This window comes from Cupressus sempervirens, chromosome 11 (genome assembly GCF_028749045.1).
Source record: "Cupressus sempervirens isolate cs-2001-9-10 chromosome 11, ASM2874904v1, whole genome shotgun sequence".
NCBI classification, from domain to species: domain Eukaryota; kingdom Viridiplantae; phylum Streptophyta; class Pinopsida; order Cupressales; family Cupressaceae; genus Cupressus; species Cupressus sempervirens.
This window is the reverse complement of record NC_143128.1, coordinates 529,640,639-529,658,404: the sequence shown is the minus strand read 5'-3', so window position 1 is coordinate 529,658,404 and position 17,766 is coordinate 529,640,639. Positions and strand designations below refer to the sequence as shown.

Here is a 17,766-nt window from a genome sequence, read left to right as displayed (position 1 = left end):
ATCTGTATTGATGCTTTTACTTGACGAAGAAGAAACCAGAAGATTGTTTTGTTGTTTTATCTCTGTTTATTTTCGGTTTTCTATTTTTCTAATCATCCTTTTGGACAATTTGCTTTAATAGAAAAATCTCACTGTTCTTTTTTATCTACAAATAAAATAAAACATCCATGATTTCGGAGTTTTTCTCTTTTATGCACATTTCTGTTTTGCAACTTTTAATTTATTTTTTAAAATTAAAAATAAAATGCAATAGAATAAATATAAAAAGAGATTACAAAACTTAATAAACATCCATTGAAAAGAGAAAATAAATACATAAGATCTCCATTATATTATGGCAGCATAGTCTCAGCATAGACTGCAGTTCAAAGGCACAGAACCTCTCCATTCCTTTGAGAAAATATTTGTGGAGGAAATCGTTTTGCATGAATTAAACATCTGTATTTTCACACTGCAATCTTATAAATATATACACGGATTGATTAGATACGTACCGACGATTTAAGAATCCACAAAAGTTTGGGCAATTGTGAATCTGTGATTCTGTATTCGTTTTTCACGTTTCCTATTCACACTACTATGGTGAGATGTTACCTCTTTTAATAATAATGTCTGCTTTCCCTCCATTCACCCTTCTTTGCTCAATCGTATGTCTAAGGCAAACGATTTTAGGTTCTTGTTTTCATTTCGGGTTTTTGTAGTCTCTGTTTATGATCATTGCATAATTGCTTGCTATTGAAGAATCTAAAGTGGGTAATGAATTTGTCACAGTTCATCAGAAGTTTTCAACTACCTGACCTTCTCCAAGATGGTTTCAAATTTATTGACTTTCTTATAAAAGATGGTGTCCACCATTTATAGCATGGATCATTTTTTTTTGCGTGAGATTTCTGCTTCCTTTACCAGCTCTATGTGGAGTGCAGAAGTGCTTAATAAGTTCCCAAAGAAGTGAACCTACTATATGACCTGAGAACTTCTTATAAAGAAAGCAAAAGATGAGAAAGGGCTCAAATAATTTCTTTGTAGTTTAACGAGTACATGTAACAGTACTAGATGAAAGTCACTGCTCAATTAATAGATGTCAGCAACAAATGCAAGGACTTTCCCCACCCAGAATTGTAACATCGGTTTAGGATGATATTGCAAGGCAAATTCAGAGTAGCATGCGAGTTAAATATCTTTTTCCAATAATATTTTCATAAGGTGTGCATGAATTTGTTTACCAGATTCCATGTCAGCTAAATTGGAGCATGCCTTTAGGACTCCTGAATATGTGAAGTGGTTCGGTTTCATGAGATTGTGCTCCAGCATTTGAAAGAAACATTTCAAGAGCCTCATCATCCCTCCCAACCTGGATAGAGCCCACAATCATAGTGGTCCATGAAACTACATCCCATCCAGACATTCTCCCAAATACAATCTGTGCTGCTTCAATATTCCCACATTTAACATAACCATCAACTAATGCACTCCCAACAATGACATCCGACTCCAATCCAGCTTTAGAAACAAGAGCATGTACCTTGTTTACCTATCTCTGCTAGTAGCAAACCTCCACATACCTTTATCATATTGGAATTGATGTATTGATTAGGATTGAAACCCATCTCCTGCATTTTTAGAAAAAGATCCACTGCCTTCACCTCGAAGCCGTTCTGTACACAACCTGATATAACATTCCATGAAATCAAATTTCAAAGTGGTATTTTGTCAAACAGTTTACATGCATCCAGTTCGCTCACGCCTTTCCAGTACATATCAATTAGTGTAGTGTACAGAACAATATCCAATTCAAACCCACTTCTTATAATGTGGGCATGCAATTCTCTGCCATGTTTAAAAACTGACAGGGCAGTGCATGCCTTGACAACGCTGCTTGCAGTAAATGACTCTTTTTTATCATCTTCATCTGCATTAGACGGAAGAGTTTTAGCGCCTCATCTGTGTCACAAAAACACACAACAATTTTTTTATTTTTTTAAAAATTATAATAATTAGAGTGCTCAAAGTTTTAATTTGATTCCTGCACACTAGTGCATTTGAGGTCATTTTGCGACCAAGTTTTTTAAATGGGTTGCTTGGTCGCGTTATAAAGCAAATTTTTTTTTTTAATAATTAGCCCGTGTTGGTCACAATTGCGACCAATTATTTTGGTCGGAATTGCGACACACAGGGAAGCATAAAACAAAAAAAAAAAGGGCAAAACATTTCATTTGGCTTTTGCGCGAGGTTCATTTGGCTTTGGCGCGAGCGAGGGTCTCCATCAACATTGGCTTTGCTTTAGATCCTTTTCATCTAGCTTTGGCGCGAGGGTCTCCATCAACATTGGTGCGAGGGTCATCAACATTGGCGTGAGGGTCTCCATCAACATTGGCGCGAGGGCACGTCTGATCTGGTGCGTTTGATTGTAGAAATTTTGAGGCCACGTCTAAAATTTTGAGGAGTTCCATGTGATTCCATTAGACTAATTTATGAAAACCATTTCAATGTGCCTTTAAAATAATGTATTGGGTGCATTTCATTTCTATTTCCATTTGAAATTGCTTTCAAACAGTCTACTGCATTATGCTTTGACATCAGTTGATGGGTTTATGATAGTTTGCATTCATATTAATTGGTTATTGTATAAAATTAAAGTTGGCTCAATGTTTTGATTTGTATAGGCATAACATTCCATTTATTCTCATTTGTGAAGGAACTCCAACCGATCATAGTACCATTTTTATCACTAACCATTTATATCAGATAGTGATAAAAATGGTTAGTGGGTCATTCAAAACAGCGGCTTTTCAAAGAAACAACTTTTATCTCTGAATTTTCGATATTTTACTTGAATTAGATGGTTTCATAGGCATTTATAGGAAGCCAAACAACATTACATAAATCTTTGAAGAGATTGCTTCTCATAGTATTGGGGAACAAATGAGTTGGGTGGCAGGCCACAACACTCATAGTTCAATGCCATTTACACCGCACATCTTTTTCCAAATCTTTTATTCAACAAGACCACATCACACACCATAATAAAAATGGACCTTCCTGAAACTTATTCAATATCTCAATTATATAGCCCATGCAAGACATCGTTTAACATCACAGTCAAAATGGTCATCATGTGGTCAATCTTTCAACTTATTACCGTATACTACGGGTATGTCTATTGAGGGTATGATTGGAAAATTGCACAAAAAAATGTAAAAAATTGTATAAAACATGGGTGAATACATAAATCTTAAAATGGTGAAACTAAGGGTAGAGATTTTAGGGAGTCAAAGAGATGTTTAGTGACATGATTAGCTTCTGGCATAGATTAGATTACATAATTAGGGATAAGGATTGTAGTCTGTAACTCTTTTTTGGGGCATCCTTTTTATGATATGCAGTGTATCATCTCATTAGATTCTTCACTCATACTATGCGACTTTCCACGAACTGTCTATTTGGATTATGTTCATGATCTCAACTATTAGGGGAAACTCTGCACACTCTGTCTTCTCTCGACTGTGTAGGGTTCTAGAATTTTGAACACTTTTGATCTCCTTACGGCTTGAAGAGCCTTATCTTTATCAGGTCTTCTTCCTTTGAAATGGATGTCGTCTGAATTGACACTGAGTTTCTTATCAAATGCAATTGGCTACTTTGCATAATTCACACTAATAGAAACAACAACACCAACTACTTGTTACTCTGCAAGGAAAAAGTGAGCATCTTCTGCACCCCTTTCACAACTTTCGTGCAATCTTTTGTGTCTGTTACAAAGTGCACTCCACATTTAATGATTCGTCTTGATAGAAGTCCTCTCCTTAGAAAATAACAATCTTTTTCATTCTTGAATAGGGCTTGACTACTATTCTATTTATCCCAGGAATGCCATGTAAAACTCTTTGCCATATACTGACATATTCAGGCTGTATTGTGTTTTTTAATGGACACTTTTAATGGATTTCTACCAAGTCACTACTTTAAGAATATGCTCTCTTTCGTCAAGATTACTTTCTAGGATAGTTACTAAACTTTTTATGTCAATAATTCAGTTAGAAATATGCTTTCTTGTTCAACAACACAAAATCTGCCTTGTCTTCATAATTTTTATTATAGTAATATTTACTTTAATATATTTTTATTAATATTTACCACAATGTCAATTAATATTTACTTTAATATATTTTTATTATAGTAATATATTATAAGAAAAAATTAAATCTTTACAAAAAAAAATTAATACCAAAATATTTCTTATGAAAAAGATATAGGCTAGTGTAAATGTAAAAAAAATTAACTAATTTTTTCAGATGTTAAAACTAGCACATATGTGAATTTAAAAGATTTATTTATATAATCTATTAATATTTTCTTTAAAATTTATCTCGACTCCAAGGAAAAAGCTAAGGAGTGAGCAAACATAAATTTGAGTGGTAAATGGATCCACCTAGGATTCTATTGGAAGCCAAAGTGGATGCCCGTATTGCTGTTCTTTTTACTAAAATAGATTCAAAATTCATAAGCTTGTATTAGATAAAAGGGAAAACTTTATACAAATTGTCAAAAACCTGTGACTGTCAAATACAGGGCGTTTGATCATTTCTGCCATAAACATTCAATAGAAAAATCTCTTGTCCATAAGTTTTGGCTTCCTCACACTTACAGACACCTCAATTCTGATTTATATATCTGAATTAAGAATCATGAAAATTAATTATAGTTCATAATTCTTTTCTACTTTCTGAGATCTATATAATTCTGATGATGGGTGTGATTTCAAAAATTGATAAAAGCAATTTGAGACAATCAAATTAAATTGTAAATGTTTCATCTTGGAAATCTTAAATTTGAATCTATTGAAACTTAATACATAATAACAAAAACATTTATAACAAAATCTACGTGAGCTTTGAAGACAAGTGGTTCATAGTAAACTGACAAATCCTCAAAATTGAGTATAGAAAGACTTTTAGGCCACTCTCCAGACAAAATCTCTTCCACAATCTCAATCCTCTCCTCTCTTTCCACTTCCACACTTTTACTTGAACTCACATTGAATGCATACCTCACCTGACCTCTTGATTGCCTTCTCTTCCTTTCACACTAAGATAATTGTGTTGGTAATAATGGCAATGCAGCAAATGCTACACACTTCAATTTCACTGCATTTACCAAAGACATTGGTTGTTCCTCTCTACTTTATTATACTCAATTCAATATCTCTTGCATTTTGACATTTATATAGCAAATTAAATGGGCCATACTGAAATAAATGAAAGCTAAATGGTTTCAGCATTCAGCTTCATTTTGTGCAGATATACATTGAATCTTATCTTATATGTGGGTCCATTTTAAGACACCTGTCTATACATTGGCAAAGATTTGGAATGCCTTGGCACATTCCTCTGAATTATTGTGCAGTGGATAAGATAGAGTAAGTTATTGAAAGAGATTGATGGTAAATTCTGTGGACTCTGATTTGCATGAAACAACTGCATATTACAAGTGGCTTCTACAATGGAGGACAAATTGTTTTTGACTCTTGTAAAACAACTGGCTTCTATCATGGAAAGTGGGGAAGCTAAATTTTAGGGGCTTCAAATGAAGCCAAATCTTTGAATGAAGGTCCCAAGGGGCTTCACTCGAAGCCTCCATGCCGATATTGGTGTGGGGGCTTTGAATGAATATTAGGGCTTCATTCGAATCTGACATGCAGACCTCGTTCATACTCTTAATAACTGATCAGAAAAGCTTTTAAATCCAACATTTTTTTTTTTTGTCCCATGGTTTCATGTATGAGTTGGTGGACTAGGGTGCTAAGAGGGAAGTCAGTAACATCATACCTTGCATCAGCATCTCCGTCTATGGTGCAGGAGCACCTAACTCTTATGAAGTACAACTCAGCAACTGTTTGACAAGCTTTAATAGTTGACATGTAATGGGTGATTGGTGTCAGGCTACTACATATGCATTAATCCTGGTCTTGAATGCAAAAGAAACTGTGAATTCACTAAATAGGGTCAAACTTTTTTTTTTTGATTTAATAGATTTGATTTGAGAATGATGGTCTAATGATTTGAGAGAAAGAGTTGAGAGACAGATGGAGAGTGTTGGAAATATTCAATATATGACAAGTTACTGAGAGGGGAGGGGTGAATCAGTAACTTTAAAATTTTAAACAATAAAACTGCATACTAATATATTCACCATTCATCCAAGTAACCTACTGTAAGCATGAAACAAAATCATTTGCAACACTTGAACACACAGATTTGGTGACCCAGAAACCTTCCAAATAGAAAGTAAAACTGGGGTGGGGATGAAACCCACAAAGCTTCGTTACTGCAGTATGAAGTTGGCCGGTTAAGGCTTACAATGACCACTTCTGGTGATCTTCCTTGTTAGGAGCACAAAGGATTGCTAGATCCACCTTGTTAGAGGATTTACAAACATACAATAAAGTATGCACTCTGTTAGGAGATTTACAAAAGACTGTTAAGTCTACCTTGTTAAAGGATTTACAAAAACTGATTCACCTGTTAGAATGAAACAGTGGATCTGATTACACCTGATTGCTGATAAGATCCGCTATGCTCTGATTCACCTTGATGTGATAGATAAAACTTTTCTGTTCCAAAACTTGACCTTGTTGAATACCTTCGCAACTCAGCACACATACTTTCGCACGCATGTATTTCTTTCACACTTTCGCATTTTCATTCATTACCATTACTATTACCATCATATTTGAATGATACAATACATTGCATATATATACCATCCAAATAAACAATACATGCAAGGTCGGCCAAAACAACAAGTGCAAATCTCTATACAAAGTCGGCCCAAGGTAAAAACTCGGGTTCACTGAACTGACTCGGTGTCCTTCTGATACTCGGCGTCCACTGCGTTACTCGGCATCGTCATGCACTCAGTAGAAGTGAAGGCACGGTCCATACTAAACACTTCGAGTAGTTCTGAACTCGGTAACCACTGGAGACTCGGTAGAAGAGATGTCACTCGGTGAACACTTCTATCTGAACTGTAGCTCGGTGATCAAAGGAAACACTCGATAGAACCTTGTGACTCGGTGATAGTTAGTTTCCTTGATAACCGTCTGAGCTCGATAAAATTAATTTCCTTGATAACCTCAGGAGCTCGGTTATCACGAAGTTCTCGGTCAATACTAAGTACATCTTCACTCGGTCAAAACTAATTCCTTTCTTTACCTCGAACACTCGGTAAACACTGACTTCTTTGTTCACCTCGATCACTCGGTAAACACTGACTACTTTGTTCACCTCGATCACTCGGTAAACACTGACTTCTTTGTTCACCTCGATCACTCGGTAAACACTGAGAACTAGGTAAAGCTTGGCTTACAAAGGAATGTCCGGTGAGAGCTCGGTAAGCATTCAGAATCCAATAAGTGTTGTAACTAATGACAAAAATGTATCATAATGCCAACAATCTCCCCCTTTGGCATTAGTGACAAAAACACTTATGAGACAAAATTTATCTGACATGCTGATGACTGATTCTGAATATACATAGCTTTGTTATATACAACTCCCCCATAGAATGTACATACAGTATTTACATGAGCTGTATATCTCTTCCTTTGTCCAATTTCTTCGAAAACACTTATTCACCCATAGTATACATATCCAACAATAATCTCCCCCTTTTTGACAATAATGCCAAAGAATAAAAGAATATATATACTTATATAGAAACACCAAAATGAGAGATGAACTCTGAATGTACCTGAAGAATAAGCTAGAGAGTCTTATCCCAATTCTCTTGCAAAATTTTGCAGGTGGAAAGAGCTACTTGAACTTCAGCCGAAAGTTCAATCACATGGTCTGCAATGGAGAAGTTATTATCATGGATTAATGTCTTTGAATGTGCAATGTGCTTCTGCATTGAATCCATGATGGGAAGGATCATGTTTTGGATATCTATCAATGTAGATCGGATCCTTGCCTCTTCTCTCAATAGCTCTGCCTGCTTCTCTAACAAAAAATTGATCCTGAGGTGATGAGATGAGCTTGAACTGGGGTCAAGCTTCAAGTTCTGTGCGCTCACCTTCAGATCCTCATCAATTTTATTTAGTTTCTCTCTTATTCCCTTAGTGTACTCGGTAACATCACAAAGCTTAGCAAAAAGAGATGTTACATTATTAAAAGAATTTTCCATATCTGCCAAAACTGAGGTTAATGCAACCTGATTTATTGCAATGTTCTGGGCAATGTGCCCCAATACCTTATTATCAAATTTATTTGCTGCACGCTCAATCAACTTTTCTTGTCCGGAGGCATCTTCATTGAATTTATTAACTGCCTCTTCCAATTGAATCAAAATGTGTTGAGAAGTATCAACATCAACACCTATAGCCTCAGTAATTATGTTCTGGGCATCCTCAATTATCCTGTATTCCTTATACCTTTCCGATCTTAACTGCATCTGAGTAGCCTTTTTCTCAATAAGTTGACTAGCATACCTCATTTCTTCAATGGTAGCATTATCAAAGTCAATCTTTGGAATTACTATCTCTGTGTCCAAGTCAATGTCTTCAGGAATTTCCTTTCCAGTGATCATAAGTCTTAATGGTTGCTTTTGTTTGGCTTCTGAGATGACTGGTTTGACCTATGGAATAGACACAACAGTAGAGACAGAAGGACTAGCAGTAAAAACTGGGATGCTTGAGGGTTGAGTGCCAATAGGAGTATGTACAGGGTCAAAAATTTGAGTACTGGCCAAAAATGGTGATACACTCGGTAATATAGTATCTAAGCTCACTGTGCCTGAAGTAGATGGCGACAAAATTGTAGAACAAATTGGAGTAGTCAAAATTGGAGAACTCACAGCAATACCAACTGATGATGATGGAGTCGAGGAGGCCAACTCGGTAGATGAAGAGGGGTGCAGCTCGGTAGATGAAGTGGTAGTCACTTCCACTGATGATACCTGGAGCTGAGATATGGCAGGTGTAGATGGTAAATCTGGTGTAGATGAACCTGCTGAAGCTGACTCCAACCTTGATGATGTCACAGGTTTAGCTGGGGAGTGAGGAAGGGATGCAATAACTGTTGCTGCAATTTTTACCGGATCATCCTCCTTATCTTCCTCTTCAGCTTCTTCCTCTTTGTCTTCTTGCTCTTTGTCTTTCATCATTGCATGCAACTCTCCTGGTGTAATTGTGATGGATGGAGCGCTATCTGATTCATCACTATTGCTGCTGTTGTCATTATCCTTTATTTCTACTGGGTCTACACTGGGCTTATGTAGATGATAGATGTTTTTCCACATTTTTGTAGCATCATTTAAAACATGCTCTATATCTTTGATCAAAATCAAACAAGTGTGGAATCTGATCATCATTTTACCTTCATAGATTTTCAATTCAGATTTTACCTCTACTTCAGTGAGACTAGGCCAAAGTTTCTTCAGGGATTGCTCATATATATCTTTTACCATCTTGGTGGCTAACTCCCATCTTGACTATACTCTCTCTAGTAGTTCTTTAGAGATATGAGGAGCAATCTGGTCCGTGGAGTATTTCCATTTTCCCATTTTGTTAAGTACCAGTTCCTCAATCTGCAATTTCTCTGCATCAGTCCTTGTCTCAAATTTCAATGCCTTGAAATTTGTGATGCCAGTTCCTTCTTCCAATGATTTGAGCCTTTGCTTGAATGTAGGTGTAGGCTTGACCAATACAGGTTCTTGAATACCTTTTCTTGTCCTCCGAGTAAATACTGCAGTAGGCTGCTTCTTGGGCTTGGTAATGATTACCTTGCCTTTCTTCTTTGCCGGTTGCTCTTCTTCTGATTCTTCTTCTCCTTCTTCTTCTTCTTCACTTTCTTTATCTTCACCTTTTCCCTTGGTGAGCATAAGAGGACCCATTGCAGTTTTCAGTTTGGCCACTTTCCTCTTACCTTTGCTGATGGCCTGTGGAATTTTGATTTCCAGTTCAATTCTGGCCTTTGCTTCATCATAAGTACCAAAAATCCGTTGCCTTGGGTCTACTGGCTCATTTACCAGTGCTTCAATGATATCCCTTGTTTCATCAATATTTACCTCATATGGAAGAGGTTTCACCCATGCAACTCGGGGTCTAACTTCCTGTATGTACACCTTGTCACAGTCAACCATAAAACATACGTCATCTTTATATTCTTCAACAAGCCTAGGAGGAATTCTGAATCGGTTATTCATCCTCTCCTTAAAGTCTTCAAAATAGTTATCCATGATACTATCAAAATTTTCTCCCATCTCTGCTATAAACTCATTAATCTGATACAAAATTGGGACATCTGTTCTCCATTCTACGGTTCCCTTTGATGGAAAGAATTTTTGTACATAAAATAGTAAACATATTAACAGAGATCCAAATTTATAGGGGTTATTCTTCGATGTCCTTATACTGTCCATGTTCTTGTTTAACTGCTTCAACATTACTTCTGACAGATCAAACTCAAGTTTCTTCTTTACAATTTTCAGGGCCAAATCCACAGCTTCACACGGTACACTATTTAACCTGCTGGAACTATATAACTTATATGCAATAATATGTATGCCAAATCTTAGTTCCGGATCTATTACATTGTTAACCTTCAAACCTCTACCGTCCCACTCGGCTAGGGTTTGCCTCTGTAACTCATCCCGTCCTAGGGTTTTGGTGGTTTTGTCTTTGCTGAGCATCGGGAGACCCGTGATTTTGTGAATCATCTTCTTGGTTATCAAAACGGGTTGTTCCAACCACAACTGACCATTATGCACTCAACTCAAGATATACCTAATCCATTTGGTTTGGAAGTTTCTAGGCATATGCGCGATGTGAGTCAAACCTTTAGTTTCCAAATGCTTGTGCTCGATTTTGAGAGAACCATTTACACATAACTCCGCTAGGGCATTATCCATGTCCAATGTCCCTATTTCTTGAATAGCACACTTAAAATGAGTGCAAATGTCATTCACGAGGAGTACCTTGGGTGGAATCTGTGATTAGCTCCATTGGGATCGAGCGATTCAGCGATGGCAGGAACGAGCTTGAACGTAGGTGCCTTCCATTCTGTTCCCTTCACAAGCATTTCGGAACCCTTCTTCGCCTTGCTGCTGCTGGTGCTTGCGAATGCCATTGCTGCTCGGTGAGTGAAAAGGTTTCGTAAGAATACTTCGCTAGAAAATCTTTTCAAATTGCTTGAACTCGCTTGAAAGCCCTTTTTTTGTGTAAATCTCGAATTTGCGGTGAAAAATGAGGTCGAAATCTGCCCTTTTGATGAAAATTTTGCCATTAATGTTCAGTACGGAGGTAGCTGCGATCGACAGACTGTCATCCACTAGCTCGGCTTAAAATTTGCAACTCGGTGACCAAAAGAAAATAGGTTAAACCGACCTTAACTCGGTAAGAGAAGAACCAACCATGCTCGGTAAGTGCAACTTGGTGAAAGAAGCCTTATTGCACCCGACTGAGCTCGGTAAGGTCATGTACCGACCATGATCCTGATGTATCTGAAATACTGATTTGATCGTATTTTCATTCTAGGACTGCTTAGGATATTGCTTTGTAGATACAGTCCTAGTCTTATCCTGATGAGTCTTAATTGGAAATGGTAGAGTCACTCACTTCTTGAGTGACCATTCCATCACTTGAATTATCTGGCTCGGTAGACTTAGGAATCCATTGCTGTTTCATTTGCTTCCGAATATTGTCTACTTTGATTTTCTTCTCATCCTCGACTTTCTTTATGTTCATGCAATTTTTAGATATATGACCAAGTTTTGTACATGTATAACATCTTACAGTGGTATCCCTTTTTCTTAGGTGATGCCTTGCATAGTTTATGCCAGTATGACCATATTCTCCACAATAATGACATCTGCACCAAGTGTTGTAGTCCCAACCAAATATCGCTTTGACAAGTTGTTCTGCTGAATTAAATTATTTGGATTTGCATTGTGATGCCTTATGACCTTGCTTTTGGCATTTGTGACATTTACCTTCAAATTTCGGTTTCTCTTTGCATTCATTGGCTTTGTGTCCATGCTGATTGCAATTGTAGAACTTTCCATTAAATTTTCCTTTTCCATTGCTCCAACATCTGTTAGATGTATGACCTAACTTACCACAGTGACTGCAAGTAGGTCTTTGATTCTTTTGAGTACCCTGTTTAGAGGATTCACCTTCTTCCTTGTATCCAAGGCCTGCTTTACCATTTTGTTTATGAAAGTTTTCTTCATTTTGCAGATTCAATTGATCCATGTCCTTTTGAGATTTTACCATTCTCTCATTGACTTGTTTTTCAGAGATTAGATCACTTTGTAAGCTTGCATTGATTTGCCTTTTAGTAATTAAGTCATTTCTCAAATTCTCATTCTCAGATCTTAGATTCATAATTTCTTCATTTGCATTAGATAATTGAGTTACAAGATTTTCAAACTGAGAGGATTGATTATTCCTTACCTCTAAGTCTTCAGCTGCCTTGTTCCTTTGCTCCAAGATTTCGCATAGCCTGATGGACTGGATTTCTTGTTCCCTTTTGAGCTTTCTTAATTCTTCCTGCAGAGATCCATTCTTTTCTAAAAGTTCTTTGATTGCTTTGTCAGCTTCATCTGAACTACTTGATGGTGAGAGATCTTCAATATTTTCTTCAACATACTGATGGTCATTCATTTGCCTTGCAAGTTCTTTTCTTCTTTTCAAGGATTGTGAAAGATGCTCTTTTGCTTCAATGAGTTGAGCCATGGCCATTTTCAGATCTAGCTTTTCATTCTCAATAGTTTTGTCAAGTCTGAATATCTCCATTGTCCTTGATCTTTGCTCACGCTGTGAAAATTTTATCTTGAGAACCTTATTGCTCTGATACCAATTGTTGGAAATATTCAAGATATGACAAGTTACTGAGAGGGGAGGGGTGAATCAGTAACTTTAAAATTTCAAACAATAAAATTGCATACTGATATATTCACCATTCATCCAAGTAACCTACTGTAAGCATGAAACAAAATCATTTGCAACACTTGAACACACAGATTTGGTGACCCAGAAACCTTCCAAATAGAAAGTAAAACTGGGGTGGGGATGAAACCCACAAAGCTTCGTTACTGCAGTATGAAGTTGGTCGGTTAAGGCTTACAATGACCACTTCTGGTGATCTGCCCTGTTAGGAGCACAAAGGATTGCTAGATCCACCTTGTTAGAGGATTTACAAACATACAATAAAGTATGCACTCTGTTAGGAGATTTACAAAAGACTGTTAAGTCTACCTTGTTAAAGGATTTACAAAAACTGATTCACCTGTTAGAATGAAACAGTGGATCTGATTACAACTGATTGCTGATAAGATCCGCTATGCTCTGATTCACCTTGATGTGATAGATAAAACTTTTCTGTTCCAAAACTTGACCTTGCTGAATACCTTCGCAACTCAGCACACATACTTTCGCACGCATGTATTTCTTTCACACTTTCGCATTTTCATTCATTACCATTACTATTACCATCATATTTGAATGATACAATACATTGCATATATATACCATCGAAATAAACAATACATGCAAGGTCGGCCAAAACAACAAGTGCAAATCTCTATACAAAGTCGGCCCAAGGTAAAAACTCGGGTTCACTGAACTGACTCGGTGTCCTTCTGATACTCGGCGTCCACTGCGTTACTCGGCATCGTCATGCACTCGATAGAAGTGAAGGCATGATCCATACTAAACACTTCGAGTAGTTCTAAACTCGGTAACCACTGGAGACTCGGTAGAAGAGATGTCACTCGGTGAACACTTCTATCTGAACTGTAGCTCGGTGATCAAAGGAAACACTCGATAGAACCTTGTGACTCGGTGATAGTTAGTTTCCTTGATAACCGTCTGAGCTCGGTAAAATTAATTTCCTTGATAACCTCAGGAGCTCGGTTATCACGAAGTTCTCGGTCAATACTAAGTACATCTTCACTCGGTCAAAACTGATTCCTTTCTTTACCTTGAACACTCGGTAAACACTGACTGCTTTGTTCACCTCGATCACTCGTTAAACACTGACTGCTTTGTTCACCTCGATCACTCGGTAAACACTGACTTCTTTGTTCACATCGATCACTCGGTAAACACTGAGAACTAGGTAAAGCTTGGCTTACAAAGGAATGTCCGGTGAGAGCTCGGTAAGCATTCAGAATCCAATAAGTGTTGTAACTAATGACAAAAATGTCCTAGATAATATTCTTGAGCACAATGTGTATTATAGTCCTTACCATGTTTTCCTTTGATCTACCAAAAGGATGGTGGCGTCTTGCAAATGACATGGCTCTTTCTACCACTTGTATTATCTCTCTCTCCATCTGTCTGTCCATTCTTTCTCTCAAATCATCTGACCTACATTCCCGAATCAAATCTTGACCCTATTTAGTGAATTCACAACATAAACTTCAAATGCTTATCCTATCAAATATGTAGATTTCACAATAGCTAAGAAACATAATTGTAGGCATCATGGTCACATTTTTTTGGAAACTTAATTGGTTTTTGTACCCAAGCAATGCAAAGCAACTTCCACACCTTCAATTCCAAGTCAAATTCATTTGTAAGAATGATCGCTTGCCAACAGTTGCTGAATACATCTGTAGCTCATGAATACAAGGTCCTCCAACAAATGTATTCAACAACTGTTGGCAAGCGATCATTCCTAGCTCATGAATACAAGGTCCTCCAACAAATCTATTTAACAGATATTGGCAAGGAATCATTCCTAGCTGCTTTTGTTTTATAAGGTTTGTCTCAATCCCAATAGGTTGTAGTTTCATTTTCTAGATGCACTTCATTGCTTGGATATACAACTCAATTAAATTGATTCCAAAAAAATGTGACCATGATGCTTACAATTATATTTCTTAGTTGTTGTGTCCTAAGATCCCTTATGACCCTTTACGACCGTTTACAATCCCTAAGAATAAATCTTAGAGCTCTTAAAATGTCATAAAGGGTCATAAGAGACTCCTAGGAGGGGCCATGATGAGCTTCCACCTTCATGTGATTGGCCCTGTTAAGTAGAGAATGCTATAGTTTTCACAAAACAAAGAGAAGCTTAATAATTTAAGGTCTTAGTCCATAGACAAATTAAATTAGACTTATTATCCAAAACACATAAAAAACATGCACATAAACATGGTAGGCACTAAATAGAGATAGTTGGAAGAGAATTTAAAAAAAAGATTAAGGATTATGTTATTTTAAGAAATATTTAAATAACAATTATAAATTGAGTTAAATCAATAAGTATTCGTTTCTACCTTTTCCAATATAAATTTAAATATTGAATGGTCTCTCCTTTATATCTTAATCCTTCAATACTCATAACTCTTTATAGCATTCATTTTGATCATTCACTAAACTTAATTAAATTATAATTATATTACATGTTATTTTAATTTTTTATATTTTTACTTTTTATTATTGAATGTCATGTCAAAAAGGGGACATTATAGTGAGATGCATTACAATATAGCAAAATAAGAAGAATATTATTGAAACAAATTGATACAACATTCAGATTATAAAATCAGACTACTGCAACAACACAAATTAACCTAACAGAAAGCATAGAATATCATTCCCACAATGACTGAACATTTACCCATTGAACTACACCTCTTCTAAATAATGTAAGATGCTGATAACAAGTTGATACTGCCATCACACATGTCAAATTAGACTGATACACACTAAAAGCTACCCTAATCAATTGTAGCTAACATCTGGATGCACACTTATAATTGATGTCAATCAGAATACTGAAGGTCTGGAATAGGGCATAGTGGCTGTTGATACAGCAGGTACAAACTCGTAGAAAGCTCACCAGATTCACCAAAGTCTACATAACTAAGACTTAGCATCAAAGGTTCTCCCTAGGCACCTCAAAACCACCAAATATTGGCCCCAAAATAGGAGCCCTTCATTTTCAAGCTCTCACATACTTGCTCCACTTGGTACTACACCCCATAAAGGTCATCTATTCACTTTCAACTTGGACAACCTACAATATGGTCTTTGTATATGATTCATTTTTTGTCGTTTCATTATATGGTTTGAACAAGTGTGGAAAAAAATGAGATTTTTATTATGAATTTTCTGTTCACCAATCTATGTTAAACTAACCAGCAAGGTCACTTTCCTAATACTTTATGAACTGGATGCTATTCGCAAGGTCAGTTTCCTAACACTCACTATAGTACTTTCTATTCAATTGAGATAGACACGGCTCATTAGTTTGTTTGTTTTCTCTTTGGATTTTGTTAAAGAAGATAGCTAAATGCTATATGATGAACTAAAGGTTATGTGGTGTCAACAGGCTTGTGCATTTCTTGAGCCAAATTACCAGCCCCAGTGACATTTGTTTTTGTTCAAAAGCGGCACCATACTAGACTATTTGCAAACAACCATGCAAATAGGCATTCTATAGATAGACTTGGGAACATCTTGCCAAGTCTTCAGTACATAATAAAGCAACTGAATTTCATAAATTGTTTTTTTGATAGTCGATTTGTTTAAATATTGCCCATCAAAAATTACTTAGTACATCTCATCTTTTTTCTGCACAGGAGCTTGCAATTCTAAAGAATCTGATAGCGAAGAATTTGAAGAAGATATTGTAGCAAAGGTATATTTGGTGTTCTTTTTTAAGTGAAAATGTGATTGGAAATTTTGTATATTTTCATATTTCACTTGCAAAAAGGTCAAATTGTAAATAAAGGTGAACTTGTATGGATTTAAGTTTCTTCTTCATTATTTATAATGCTCTCAATTCCTCCTTTGTAGCTGTAAAAATACTTGTTTATTTTCACCTTTCCAGATACCGTTTACCAGGTTCTTCAAGATTCCAAAATATCTTGGGCTGACCCCACTCCAGCATGTCCTAACTCCTACTTGGTTTAAAGACCATACTCCTTTTTATATGTGTCCTCCTCTTACTACTCCATCTACAGGTTGCAAACAAATCATCCTTCTTCCACCAACAAGTCATTCCATTCAAGAAAGACCATGTCTAACGATATCAACACACAAAAAAATAGGGAGGCAATTGCTAGACTGCAGTCTAACTTAAAAAGAAAAGGTGATGGAAAATGTTATTGTCCTTGCAAAATGTGTAAGGGCTTAAAGACTCGAAGATATCTAATCACAACAGCTGAGCAACATTGTAGGCAACATGGTCACATTAAAGGGGGAAACGAGTATCACCCATTGGTATGTATTTTAATAGTTTATAAATTACATGAGGCATGATTTGATGATGACATCATGGTCATGGTTAATATAAGGTAATCATTTTCATATAGGTCAACATCCTTGAGTTTCATGTTATGGACCATGACAATTCGGAGAATGCGGATTTCCAAACGAGGGAACATGGAGGTGTGAATATTGAAGTAGAAGGTAATGATATCATGGAAGAAGATCAGGATGATGAAGATCACAATGATCAAGATGATAATGATGATGATGATGTTGTTGATGATGATGCAGAGTTTGATGTACCTTTACTTGAGAAGACAGAGCAGCCCCTATATGAAGGCTCCAAAACAACTCTTCTTGCCGCTGTATTGCTATTGGTGAACTTGAAGGTAATGAATGGTTTATCCAATGTAGCAATGACACGTATGTTAAGGTATGCCATCTTCTTTCATTATTTTACTCGTAGTTCCCTTACAATTAAAATTGGGTTCGTGTAGCAATTAATATTCTTTAAATTAAGAAATTATATTTTTGGTCGTAGGTTGATA

The 17,766-nt window shown here is 36.4% G+C and overlaps 1 pseudogene; it reads right to left on the bottom strand.

Annotated features, from left to right (window-relative positions):
- Positions 1-17,766, bottom strand: part of LOC149530711 (pentatricopeptide repeat-containing protein At2g13600-like) — a 369,552-nt pseudogene that overhangs the window by 178,791 nt on the left and 172,995 nt on the right.